The sequence below is a fragment of the Mus pahari genome, chromosome 3 (assembly GCF_900095145.1).
Source record: "Mus pahari chromosome 3, PAHARI_EIJ_v1.1, whole genome shotgun sequence".
NCBI classification, from domain to species: Eukaryota; Metazoa; Chordata; class Mammalia; order Rodentia; family Muridae; genus Mus; species Mus pahari.
The window spans coordinates 67,233,393-67,239,307 of NC_034592.1; the positions used below are offsets into that span (position 1 = coordinate 67,233,393).

General features: G+C 39.5%; 1 pseudogene; it reads left to right on the forward strand.

Annotated features, from left to right (window-relative positions):
• The first annotated feature begins 543 nt into the window (after window positions 1-543).
• Window positions 544-1,962, forward strand: LOC110318650 (annotated as a pseudogene).
• The last annotated feature ends 3,953 nt before the right edge of the window (window positions 1,963-5,915 follow it).

Consider the following 5,915-nt stretch of genomic DNA (forward strand, 5'->3'; position numbering starts at 1 on the left):
ATTGGTAGATACTGTTGTTCTTCTGATGGGGTCGAAAAACCCCTTCAGCTCCTTCTGTCCTTTCTCTAACTCTTCATTGGGGACCACGTGATCAGTTCAATGGTTGTCTGTAAGCATCTGCCTCTGTATATGTCAGGCTCTGGCAGAGCCCTAACTAGCTGTGGTGTAGACCATCCTACATATTTAGTATTCTATATTTCTGGCCTATGTTTGCCTATTTTTCTTAGAGAATTTCCTTGCCTAATTTCTTATGAGAACAATTTCCTTTCTTGTAAGAAAATAAAAATACGTCTTTCCTGCTCTGGGTCTGTCTCGGGAGCCTGGTCGGTGGTGGGAATCTACGAATTGAGTGTGACCTGGGCTGGTTCCAGGTGGACACGCGTGCTGCTGCTGCTGTGACAGCTACATTTTTGCAGTTGGAAGAGTGTATATCAAGCCTTCTTGCAGAAATTTCTGGACACAAGACCTAAATACGTTTCCTTCGGTTTTCTTACTCTGTGTTAATACTCCTTTTTGTATAGCTTATTGCAGGAGTGACCAGGACACTACCTTCTAGAAATGCCCACAGAAAGCGGAAGTTGTTCAGCTGCTCACCAAGCAAAACAAAAGCACAAATCTCATAGCCTTTCTATACGAAGACCTTAACAGCTCAGAACAAGAAAGGACTGGCCTGCCAAGAGAAATGTTAGAAGGACAAGATTCTAAACTGCCGTCCTCAGTTCGCAGTACACTGCTGGAATTGTTTGGCCAGATAGAAAGAGAATCTGAAAATCTTTACATCGAAAACTTAGAATTGCGCAGAGAAATTGATATTCTTAATGAACGTTTAGCTGGTGAAGGACAAGCGATCGATGGGGCAGAATTGAGTAAGGGCCAACTCAAAACAAAAGCCAGTCACAGTACTAGTCAGCTTTCTCAGAAGCTCAAGTCCACCTACAAGGCTTCCACCAGCAAGATTGTTTCCAGCTTTAAGACTACCACTTTCAGGGCCATCTGCCAACTTGTGAAGGAGTATATTGGCCACAGGGATGGCATCTGGGATGTCAGTGTTGCAAGGACATAGCCTATTGTTCTTGAGACAGCATTTGCTGATCACACGGCTTTGTTGTGGAGCATAGAGACTGGCAAATGTCTTGTCAAATATGCTGGCCATGTGGGCTCAGTAAATTCTATAAAATTCCATCCCTCAGAGCAGTTGGCTCTTACTGCTTCTGGAGATCAGACTGCTCATATCTGGAGATACGTGGTACAGCTTCCAACACCTCAGCCTGTTGCCGACACTAGTCAAATTTCTGGTGAAAATGGAATAGAGTACTATGATAAAGATGAGCCTGACATTGATGGAGATGTGTCCAGTGACTGCCCTACTGTCCGAGTCCCCCTGTATGATGTGGAGACATCTGAACTTGTTCATTCTCTGACAGGGCATGACCAGGAGTTAACACATTGTTGCACTCACCCCACCCAGCGGCTCCTGGTGACCTCCTCCTGTGACACAACTTTCTGTTTCTGGGATTTCAGGGACCCTTCCATCCACTCCGTGAAGGTTTTCCAAGGACACACAGACACTGTGACCTCTGCTGTGTTCACTGTGGGAGACAATGTCGTTTCAGGCAGTGATGACCGCACAGTAAAAGTATGGGATTTAAAAAATATGAGATCTCCAATTGCGACTATTCGCACAGACTCTGCCATTAATAGGATCAATGTATGTGTTGGCCAAAAAATCATAGCCCTCCCTCATGACAACGGGCAAGTGCGATTGTTTGATATGTCGGGAGTGAGACTAGCATGGCTTCCTCGGAGCAGCTGACAGGGTCACAGACGAATGGTGTGCTGCTCAGCATGGAGTGAAGACCACCCCATATGCAATCTATTTACCTGTGGGTTCGATAGGCAAGCTATTGGGTGGAACATTAATATTCCTGCATTGTTACAAGAAAAATAAGTCACTGATGTTCCTTAGCTTGAAGTTTTCCCTGGACTTTTGATTCATGCAGGCTCTTCTGCATATTAATCAGCCATTATAGTGAGATCTGACCCTGAGAAGGGTGCTTTGTATATGTTCTTTTCACATTGTGCCCAGCTTGCATGAAGTGTACAGAGAGATGTGTGAGTCTGTTTTTTATCTTTGTTTTGTGTATAATGGCATCCTCTGGTCAGTAGAAGTGAAGCTCACCTCCATGTAGCATACAAGATGCTTTGAGTTGTTGAAGCTGACAGATGAACAGTAGGGCATTACATTACATTGTATGAATGGAATGTGAACTGTGTATCTGTTGTGAGGCATAAACAGTCTGTTACATTGTCTGGAGTAACTATACATAACTACCTTGTCCTGGGAAGACTGCAGAGCTCATTTGCATTGGCTAGCAAGAGGCAGGACTGACAGAGTGTTCATACTTGGTTTATGTGAAGTTGTAGAATGTGCTATTGTGTAATTCCATTTCAACTCTTGACTTCTGTTCCGATTCTGTAAAAGTAACCTGGATTTGCAATGTTTTGTGCAGAATTTCTTTTGAGAAGAAAATGTTTCTGCTATTTTGTAGAAAATGATTTCAATCTCTTGAGGTCTCATACATGCAAATTTTAAAATATGATTATTCTAATCACTGATTTTAGACATTAAACAGAATTCAAAGCACTTTAATTTATAGCTGTGGTTATAAAGTTTTTAGAAGTTTCAAATGATTTATCCATTGAATGTGACTTGATCTTTATACAAAGGCCCTTCTACCTGAAGACAAAATATTAATTATTTTCTACATCTTTGGTTTTCATATTTCTAAATAGGTTTACTTCCTTGGTGGTGTTTGGAGAGCCAAGAATGCAAATAAATGAGCACTACCTCAAAATAAATATTGGGAAACCTTTGGAGTCTCACTGCTGCATGGATAAAGCACTTGATTTAAAGCTGGAATATTGAATTCAAGGTAGAAGGCAAGAAAGACAACCATACCCTATGTACCTTGCAGGTGAGAGGCTCTCTAGGTAGCCTGGGAAGGTGATAGCCATGGCAGATAGTTACATAGGCAACCAGAAGGTGATAGCCATGGCAGATAGTTACATCGGCAACCAGAAGCGCTTGTCTTGAACAGCTCGGATGCCTTTCAGTGCCAGTCCTTCTACTGCACTAGTGAGCCTTTTGTTCTCGCCTTCTAGAGATCACTGTTCATCTGATGTTTGTAAATTTGTGTTTCATACAGAGTTACAGTTTTGATAAAGAGACATCTCAGTTACTGCCCCTCATACATTGATCCTTTCCATGCCGCCGTATGGAGAGTGATCATTTAGGGAGAAGAGAAGAGAGGTAATATGCTGTTATGGTTACCTCACCTCCCACCCCTCCCCCAACTCCTGACTTTCTCTTTGGGTGGCATAGGGGGGCACCTGAACTCTAGTAAGTGGTAGGAAGTTTGGTGTAAGATGTATAATGTGCATAGAACATTTGGGTGGCACTTTCCAGGAGTGAGAACTTGGTTATTGACATCTTTGACTTGGGCACCAAAGTTGCTGGTCTTACGAACTTCGTATGTCACTCGTTTAGAAAGGTTCTTTGAGTAATTTTGTTTTTGCAACATTAAAAAAAAAAGTTGTATTTTCAAAGTCTGACCATTTCTGATCACGAGTCCCACTGTGGTGTATTTGAGAGCTGAGTCCGGCTGGTCACTGTAGTTGATTGAAATGTTAGAGCCAGCTCTGGCTGTCTTGAATGTATTTTGCTTGATGGTAGAGTACTGTGTGATGATGATCCTGGTGGACTGCTTTCCTTTACAACCACGCAGGGTTTCCATACCCCTCCATTCCACTCTGTTCACAGAGTTGTTCATGTTGGTGGCAAGTCATGTTCTTATGTTCTTTGCATCTTAATCCCAAAGTCTAGGTATAGATAGGAACACTGAAAAAAATGTATGCAAATATAAACAGCAAAATCAAACATAAGACCTACCAGACACAATTTTGGAGCTTTAAAAAGTCTTTACTGGTGATCATCAACTTGTATACAGACTAGTGTCCTTCACTGCCAATGGCTGCTTATTTTCTTTGGCTAACTGGAGAGACCAGCCTCTGACATAGAAATGAGGCTCCCCACGCATTTCCAAGAGGTCAGAAGACCCTAATGGTGCTTGATGAGAGTACTCAGGAGAAGGATGTGACTTATATTAACTGCTGTTTGTCATCTGTTCTCAACCCATTGCTGCTGTGACCACAGTGTTATCTTCAAGAGTCTGTGATTGGCATGGGCTTGAGCTCATGAATGTTTATAGGCCTTGTGCGTGTGGCTAAGGATATGTCATGCTATAAGCTACAACTAATCTTATATTAGAAATAGTGTTTAGAAATAGGAACACTATTATGTGATGGAGTGTCCAGAATTTCATTTAATAATGGAGGGGAAATATGTGGTTACTAAATGTGCATTAATATAAAATTTCCCAAGAGATTTGTTGGACAGAAATTTCCCTGCCCCTACCATAACCGAAGCATATCAGTTTTTGTAGAGTCAAAAAAGCTGTATATATTTGGGAATCTGAAGACTATGTAAATCATTTGTTACTTAAGTCTGTGAAAAAGGTTTTATTTTGTTTTGTTTTATTTTTGAAGGAAAAGTGCATTTATAAGTGTTCTGTGGAATCAGTTATCTTTACTGTATTGATGTAACTGTTTGTAAAAGTTCAGTGTCTTCATTGAAGTACAAAGTTCATTAAAATATTTGTGTTCCATAAAAAAAAAAAGAAAATAAAAATACAGTGGCAGATATTTAAATAGCATGACCTGATTGAGCTGATTCTTCAACACGCTTATCAACAGTTTATCAGGACACTGTGTCTCCTGTTGGCTTGCAATGAAGTTATAGTCTATCTGGGAATCCCCAAAAAGAAAAACAAAAACAAAACCAAAAAAAGATCAGGAAAAGTTTTATAGTAAACAATGTATTATGCTGTTCATAGCAGAATGGTGCCCCCAAGGTTTCCTTTTTTATGTTAGCTGGTGATGCCTTCAGATGATGAGACTTGCAGTAAGATACAGCTTATGAGAACAAATGACCTTTTCACAATGATAATTCAACTCTTTGTTCTCTCTCATCACTTCTCTGGTATAACAAATCAAAAGCGTCTAGATGGCATTTTAGAACATTGCCACTTCTAAGGTAATATCACTTATTTTAAATTATTTTCTCATCCGTAGTTGTCAACCTTAAATACTTTCATCTAATATACAAATTAATTGCTTTTCCTTAAACTTAAAATTAATGGAAAAATTGCAGCTTTCTTCTATAGTGCAGCGTAGACATAAATTAAATTCTTAACAAGATCATCAGTCTTTTAATAAGTATTTTTTTGCTTATTCAATAATTTAGAAAGTTCTAGTCACATACATTAGAACGGATCTTGTCCTGTTAATCCATCTGTGTTACCCTGTTTCTCTTCCTATTTTACAAGATTGCTGAAAATCAGATTTTCTGTACATCTTAAATTTGATTATAGATTAGAAAAATAGAAATAGGAAATGGCTATGTACTCCGTATTTCTAAAGATGTACTAAATAATTCCTTTGTTATTTTTATTAGACTATAAAATGTATTTTATGTTGTCATATGGAGAGATACCATTGTAAATACTTTACCAGATTTCTGCTTTACCTGATATTCTACTTCAGAAGAATCAGGACAATGCCATCTGTGTTTGTGTAGAACAAACATTTGGAATTGTTTTTAATTTCTATTTAATCCCGAGAAAAGAATAAAGGTAGCTGCCAATTCCCTAACTTTTTCTATGCCTAAGAAGATGTTGATCTCTTTTCAAAGGGCGTGGATGCTTTTTCTTTAGGAAATGAGTTTTGCTGGCAATGGTTGCTTCCCGTTCTAAGCGAGCAAAGCCAAGCTGCAGAGAGAATGAGGAGAGGAAGATGTG